The sequence below is a fragment of the Dasypus novemcinctus genome, chromosome 15 (genome assembly GCF_030445035.2).
Source record: "Dasypus novemcinctus isolate mDasNov1 chromosome 15, mDasNov1.1.hap2, whole genome shotgun sequence".
Classification (NCBI taxonomy): domain Eukaryota; kingdom Metazoa; phylum Chordata; class Mammalia; order Cingulata; family Dasypodidae; genus Dasypus; species Dasypus novemcinctus.
The window spans coordinates 21,307,905-21,315,528 of NC_080687.1; the positions used below are offsets into that span (position 1 = coordinate 21,307,905).

At 41.0% G+C, this 7,624-nt stretch overlaps 1 non-coding gene across 1 annotated transcript; it reads right to left on the bottom strand.

Moving 5' to 3' along the window:
- Positions 1-266: 266 nt before the first annotated feature.
- Positions 267-370, bottom strand: LOC111762382 (U6 spliceosomal RNA). The gene has a single exon (XR_002795503.1). It is a non-coding gene; the product is annotated as a U6 spliceosomal RNA (small nuclear RNA).
- Positions 371-7,624: the final 7,254 nt, after the last annotated feature.

Consider the following 7,624-nt stretch of genomic DNA (forward strand, 5'->3'; position numbering starts at 1 on the left):
GTTTACTCTGTGGGCTGGGAATTGGGGTGGAGTGGGGAGGGACAGGAGACTGCTGTTTTTATTAAAAAGCCTTATGAAACCATCTTAGTTTTCAAACCATGTTCACTTATAACTTTAATAAAAATGAAAATTAAAAAATAAGGAATGAGCCCTGCTCAAGTGTAGAAGGGCTAAGCCATTTACCATTCCCCATGAGCATCTCTTTTTTTCTTTATTTTTAAAGAAGTTTTATTATCATTTTTAAAATAACAAACGTTTATTAGTGTAAAAATATGGAACACTTCATGAATTTGCATGACATCCTTGCATTTGGGCCATGCTAATCTCTGTATTGTTCCAGTTTTAGTATATGTGCTGCCGCAGCAAGCACTAGAGAAGTTTTAGATTATAGAAAAGTTACATGGAAAATATAGGGGATCTCCATATACCTCACCCCTCCCCCTCCTACAGCCTCCATCACCAAAATCATCTTTAACCAGTGTGATACATTTGTTACAACTGATGAACAAATATTGATGCATTCCTACTAACCATGGTCTATAGTTTACATTATGGTTTGCACTTTACACTGCACAATTTTTATAGGTTTTGGCAAAATGCATAATGGCCTCTATCTGTTATTGCAATATCATCCAGAACAATTCCAATGTCCCAGAAATGCCCCATATTACACCCATTCATCCCTCTCCCTTCCCTCAGAACTTCCAGTGACCATTATCTTCACATCAATGTTACCAGCTCCTCCATTGCTAGAATAATAATAAGTCTACTTTAGTCTCTAGTTGCATTTCCCCCTTATGTTTGTTCATTCCTCAGTCTTGAAGACTTTGGGACGGTGATGCCCACTCGGCTTCTGATTGAGAGGGGGCTTAGATCCCACGGGGCATATGGATGGAACTGTCTTGCTTGCAGCTGTAGATACTTTGTTTTTGGGATGGGCTTTGTCAATCATCATCATTTTGTTAGTTGTACTGGGTGAGTCTGATGAACTGGAGAGTAGGTTTGGATACAGCTCTGCTGAGATATCAGGCTCAGCCAGCATTTAAACAGCCTGAAGACTTAAGTCTCAGGGACATACATTCAATGGGTACAGTGTTTTCCCCAGTTTCTCAAGGAGTGTAGCCTGCCATCTTGGATCTCCAAGCATCCCTTTTAGTTGCTTTTCCAACAAGGGAGGTCAATTTTTGTCAAAGCATTTATACAACAAATAATTATTGAGCACCTGCTGTGTAGCAGGTACTGTTTCAGATAGGGGTCAGGGATATGGGTATGATGAAAAGTCCACGTAAAACTTGGCCTCATGTGGCTTACAGTGCAGTAATGGAGACAAACATAGGTCAAATAATCACACAAAAAATATGCAATTTAAAACATTTGAAGACCACTAGCTAAAGGTCTCAAAGTAGAGAGCTGTCCCTTCTGGCTGTGATCTCAGTGAAAAGTCGCACCACCCCAAAACCCCTTCTATGCTCTCACCTGCCCTTCTAGTGAAGACCTAGTGGTCGTTACCCCCTCCTGCCTTCATGTGTGAATCCAGGTATTCCTGTTTGTGTAGAGTAATTGACTTGCATATCTGAACCTTGCAAGCATCATCACCCCCATCCTCTAGAGACCTGGCATACTCAGTCTAGACACAAAAAGGAAATCACGTTTGAGGAATCTTCTGTGAAAAAACAGAGGAAACCTTTTGGCAACAATAGCAGTAACAGTAACTACCATCTAACAAGTATTCACCATGTGCAAGCTAGCACTCAGCTGCATATTTACACACATGACCTCATGTAAACCTCCAAGAACCTTCGGAGAGCAATATCACATTCACCTTTTTGTTTAAACAAATGGAGAACCTGGAATGATTAAGTATCTGGCCATGGTCAAGGAAGGTATTAGGTTGAAGTTCTATGTGTTTCTTTTTTTTTTTTCTCTCTCTCTCTCTCTCTTTATTTTTTTAAAATGTTACATTCAAAAAAATATAAGAGGTCCCCACATACCTCCCACCCCCCTCATCCCACTCCTCCCACATCAACAACCTCTTTCATCATCATGGGACATTCATTGCATTTGGGGAATATATTTTGGAGCACTGCTACACCACATGGATAACAGTTTACATTGTAGTTTACACTCTCTTCCAGTCCACCCAGTGGGCCATGGCAGGACATACAATGTCCAGCATCTGTCCCTGCAGTACCACCCAGGACAACTCTAATTCCTGAAAATGCCCCTACATCGTATCTCTTCTTCCCTCTCCCTACCCTCGGCAGCTACCATGGCCAATGTCTCCACATCAATGCTACAATTTCTTCCATTACTAATCACAATAGTTCCATAGTAGAATATCAGTAAGTCCACTCTAATCCATTCCTCCATCCTGTGGACCCTGGAATGGTTATGTCCACTCCACCTCTATATCGAGAGGGGGCTTAGAGTCCACATGGATGGTGGATGCAATTCTCCTACTTGTAGTTGTAGGCACTCTTGGCTCCCTGATGTGGTGGTTCACATTCTTCACCTCCCTGTTTGCTGGCTGGGGTAAGTCCAATAAACCAGAGGGTAGGAGTTGCAAGTCTGCTGAGGCTCAGGGCCTGGCTGTCACATGGACAGTCCAGAGATTCAGGTCTCCTGAGTGTACACCAACCCCAGCACCAACCACAGGCCCAGTAAAAATGACAGAAGAGGCATGTGCAGAAAGGCCATATCTGAGTCCAACTCCATCACACTCAGGAACACAAATTCCAAAGAGGACCAACTGACATGGCACTGAACTCCAGAGCCACCTGCCATGACCATAGAACCTGTGGGTCTCTGTAGCCCTCAGAAGACCCAGTACCCTGAGGTTGTATCTACTTTGGCTGTCTCTGGGACCCTGCTGAGGTATGTATAAGCACGACCCCTCTGATGACCTCCCGACTCTTTTTTGGAGACTCATAGCTATATAAACTCATTTGTCCTTTCCATTTCTGCCTTTTATTCATGGTCAAAAAGCAGTTTTTAACACCTGATATTACAGGAAGGCTGAGATATTCTGCTGGTCTGAGTTGACCCTTTTATTTAAGGTCTTTTTCTAGTTACATTATCAGCTGGTGCTTCGTAGTAATCCCTTTGCACCAGGGAGGCTCATCCCTGGGAGTCATGTTCCACACTGGGGGGAAGGTAATATATTTACATGCTGAGTTTGGCTTAGAGAGTGGTCACATTTGAGCAACAGGGAGGCTCTCAGGAGGTAACTCTTAGGCACCCTGCAGCTCTAGGCCTAGTTCATATTTTAGGCACACAGGCTCATAAGCATTGTCATCAGTATCAAGGTTGGGAGGCAGGGTACACAAAAACGTTTCAATATTTTCGTAGTAGTTACAGTTAAAAATGACAACTGAGGGAGTGCTGAGTTTCTGTGTGTTTCTAAAGCCCATACTCTAAATCCTTAACCCACAGCCAACCACCAATGCAGGTCTCTCAATCGCCACTCACAACACAATGTTAAAATATCAAATCAAGAGAATAAAATATTATATTCTCTCCAGAGGCAATGCTATGAGTGGTTACAAGTGTGGGCTCTGCCTTTTTCCACTGAGTGACTTTAGGCAAGTGTCGTAGCTTCTCTGTGTCTCAATTTCATCTATAAAGTGGGGATTTAACAAATCCTATCTCATAGGATTGTCAAGAGAATTAAATGGGCACATGGATGTATAATGTCTTAAATTGAGTCTTATAAATCTGAGCTATTGTTATTATGTTTTAGAACATAAGCCACATAACTCACGTGAGGCCCTGGTGCTGACACATATAAGATGTAATGGATGAGATGGACAACCATTTGCTGTGATACTAGATCCTCGGCAATTGAATTTTAAAGGATTAGGCTAAGAATCATGGCCAAGCAACCCAACAGTGATCAGGACAAGGGGCAGCAAGCACACTTTCTCCCACCCACCTCCTCTCCTCACCCTCATTAAGTTTGCACATTTCCGAGTTTACAAATCTACAAAGTTTAAAATTTCCAGATTTACAAATAATGGGCCTAAAGTTGCACATCCCTAAGTTAGGAAGCAGAAGCTACAGCTCAGGGCTCACTTTAATTTTTCTACCTGTCACTTCATGGCCAGTACTCCATAGTCCTAATCTTAACCCCATTTATCAGCACTTGCCCTTCTTTGACTTCCTGTTAATTTCCTCCCTTTCTTCTCTCTTGCTTGCTAAAAAAAACAAAAAACAAAAAACAAAATAAACTCCATCTGTGGTGAAGGAAGAAATGGTGTAAGATTGCATGTAGGGAAATGAGAATAGTTTTAATATTAGCATGTGAGGAAACATCTTCACTCATCCCCACATCCTTTCCCTATTAATCATTTTCTATATTATCCTGTCTGTATTTTTAATTCTTGTGACTAGATTTAAAATCTACATGCATAAATTACAATTACCAGTTTTAAGAGAGACTTATGCATGAAACAAAGTTTTAGCCAAAGCAAGTTCATCATGTGGATTGTGTAGCTTTCTCTCTTGAAACAGACATCCTTTGGCTGTTGGCCCAGGAAGTTATTTATAATCCAATAAAAATTAAAAGTATTTATGAGAAGGATTTACTTGCAGAGAGGATTGGCTCTAGCATTCAATTCATTGCCAATGTTAATTCTTGTTCATTCTAAAAATTCTGAATATAGAGCTTTCCTTCTATAGAGAATTTAGCAAGTAAACAGCGAAGACAGAGAGATTATTATTATTATTATTATTCACTAGCAATATATATCTAAGGCCCAGAACAGTGTCTAGTACATAGTAAGTGCCCAGTAAACATATACAGAGTGAATTAATTATATAAAGATTTAAGGATAAAGCTAGATAGGTATGATTGCAATGGTCACAGATAGGGCATATCATATTTCTATTTAAATCTAATGCACTGAGCCCACAGACTTCTAATAGAAGAAAAATTCAATAAAATATTAGAATTTCACAAGAGATCCAATTGTCCTAGATTTTGTGAGGGCAGCCCTTATGTCAGATATTCTATCCTCATTTTCCACTTTGGCTAACTTTTCAAAATTAACTAATTTTTCGAGTTTTTTGTTGTTCGTTTGCTCATTCACCCTATCTAATATCCGAAAGGATTTGAAATGCCTTACAAAGGCAAATAGAAAACAGCAAGACTTTTAAAAAATTTTTATATAAGTAAAAGTTAGGGAGTGCTGCCAATTTAAGTCTCCAGAAAGTCAATGAAAAGACTGTTCATAAAACAAAAACAGAGCACTGAGTTAAGACAGTGCTTCCCAACCTTTTTAGCACCATGGAGCATAGGAATTGTTAATACTTGTGCATCACAAATGAGGCTGCTCACGGAGGTTGAAAGCCACAGTCCGCTGGGCATGCCCCAGCTGTCCCTGGGGCCCTGGAACCACACAGCTGATGGGAGTCCACACCCTGAACACTGGGGATCCATTCCTTGGTGGTACACAAGTTGGAAAACTCTGGTTCAAGAGAAGAGCTGGTTTTTGTGGTGTCAACACCTAGCAGACATCTCTCCTGCGGGCACTGAGATAGAGGGGGATGTGTCCTCAAACAAATTTCTATAATAGGCATAGTAATGAATTGGATATAACTTGTTTCTCATAACATCCCTTAATTCAGACCAATGAAAACTGCAGAAGCAAAATTGAGGCAATCAATTCCATGACAGCTTAAAATAATATGGACCAAACGGAGAGGCCTCTACTGGTGTGGCGTTATCCAAGGATGAAGTGGGCGAGCCATGCTGATGGAAAAGCAGAAGGCCCAGGCTTCAGGCAGTCCTCCGTGAAACTCCTCACTCACAGCCAATCTTTGCTACTAACTGGGGCAGCTGAGGAATTGAGGACACATTCTCTGGGGCGCTGATATTCTTGATCAATGATTAAGGGAGGGCCAGGGCAGGCAAGGCAGGGAGAATGAAAATCTGTCCTGACCAAGGTTTTCTTCTGCTCTGAGTCATTTCCAACTCATAACAAATGGGCAGGTGAGCCCCAAACTCCTGTGCCATGGAATGTGAGCATAAACAGAAACCATAGAAATATTCCAGGAATTCCACGATTTCAGCATCAGAGCTATATCTCCCAAATAACATTAGCTCTCAGCAGAGGCAACAGCAACAAAAATCCTTGGTGGGATCATTTGTCTGAAAATTTAAAATCAGTCTCTGTATGGCTTAATTAACCCTGTCTCACTTGTTTACATTTTATTTCTCCACTCAAAGGTATGACTTGGATTACATGTGGCACTGGCATTGGGTAGTATATTGCATTTACCAGTGTAAATGCCTGACTTTGCATATTCTCTGCTCCTCGAGGATAGACCATTCCTAGAATCTTGGATCTTTCTCAGTGACCAATGTAGACCCTTGTACGAAGAGCCACAAAGAGGCTTAATTAATGCTGTTGAATGAAGATGACGACTAGTAACACTGAAAAGATTTTATGGAAATTCCTATCTTATTTCTTCTGCCCTAAAGATCTAGTTAATATTTTCGGCCACTCTTCAATTTTCCAAAATGCAGATGTATTTTTAACTGTTGGTCAAAGCTATGATGTCCATATGAATTTGCATCCACTGTGCCTGAATCATTCAGGGTAGATTTTATGGTGTTGCAGCAAATAACAGGGCAGTATTTGGAGACAGTAGAGCAATACCTGTTGAATATTTTCCTAGTAGCTTTTCCACCTTCTTCTCATCCCTTCCCATCATTTCTTCACCTTCACCATCATCATCTTCTCTTGCCTTAGGCTTTTTAATGTGTCTGTGCACATGTGTATCACTTCAGCTGGCCTCGATTTTCCTTAAGCATAGTGTTTCATGCATTTGCAGAGTCCACATTGCCATTAATGGCCTTGCTCCTGATTATACTCAGATTCAGGAGGAGAGGACTTGCTTAGAAAAAAGAAAAAGAAAAAAAAATCAGACGAATATGGTACCTTTTATACTGCTCTCACTTGGCACCCATATTTGTAGGAACACCTTTCCTCCCAATTACAGAAACCCCAGAGATAGCAGCTAATTTTTTAAATTGTACTATTTTAGTCCTAAACCTGCAGCACAGGCTCAGTGTGTCTTGTCTTCATTAAGGAAACTTTTGACACCTGTAAAATTACGATATTTGATGTACCTCCCCCAAAAGACCGAAATATATTTCCATTTTAAAGAAAATGTATTCCTCGAAACATCCGATTGCTACGATAGGAGGGTGAAATCCAGCTGTTACCATCAATTCTAAGCCCCTCTTTTCCTCCAAGTGGTGGAAGCATTTTGTGTAATTATTCTGCTTGTTTTTCTGTGTTTTAACGATTTTCCCGGTAGCTCCGTGGATGTTTTTTTCAGTTAATTGCTTGCTTTGCATCTCGTTTCACTATGATTTCAGAGGGTTATGTGCTCTTAAAAGGATTTGCTGTAACCACCCTTCACTTGAAGTCTGATCCTAATGTGGTGGCAAGACATTTCCTCAAGATAGAAGAAAGAGCCTTGACCTGGCCCACCAGCTGATTGCTGGTTTTGCCTCTTTGAATTGCAGACAGTTGAGTTCTTGGCTGTTTCTTTCCCCTGTACCCACCCCCTTCGGTCAGTCCTTGTACGTCTATACAAGGACACACTGTTTGCCACC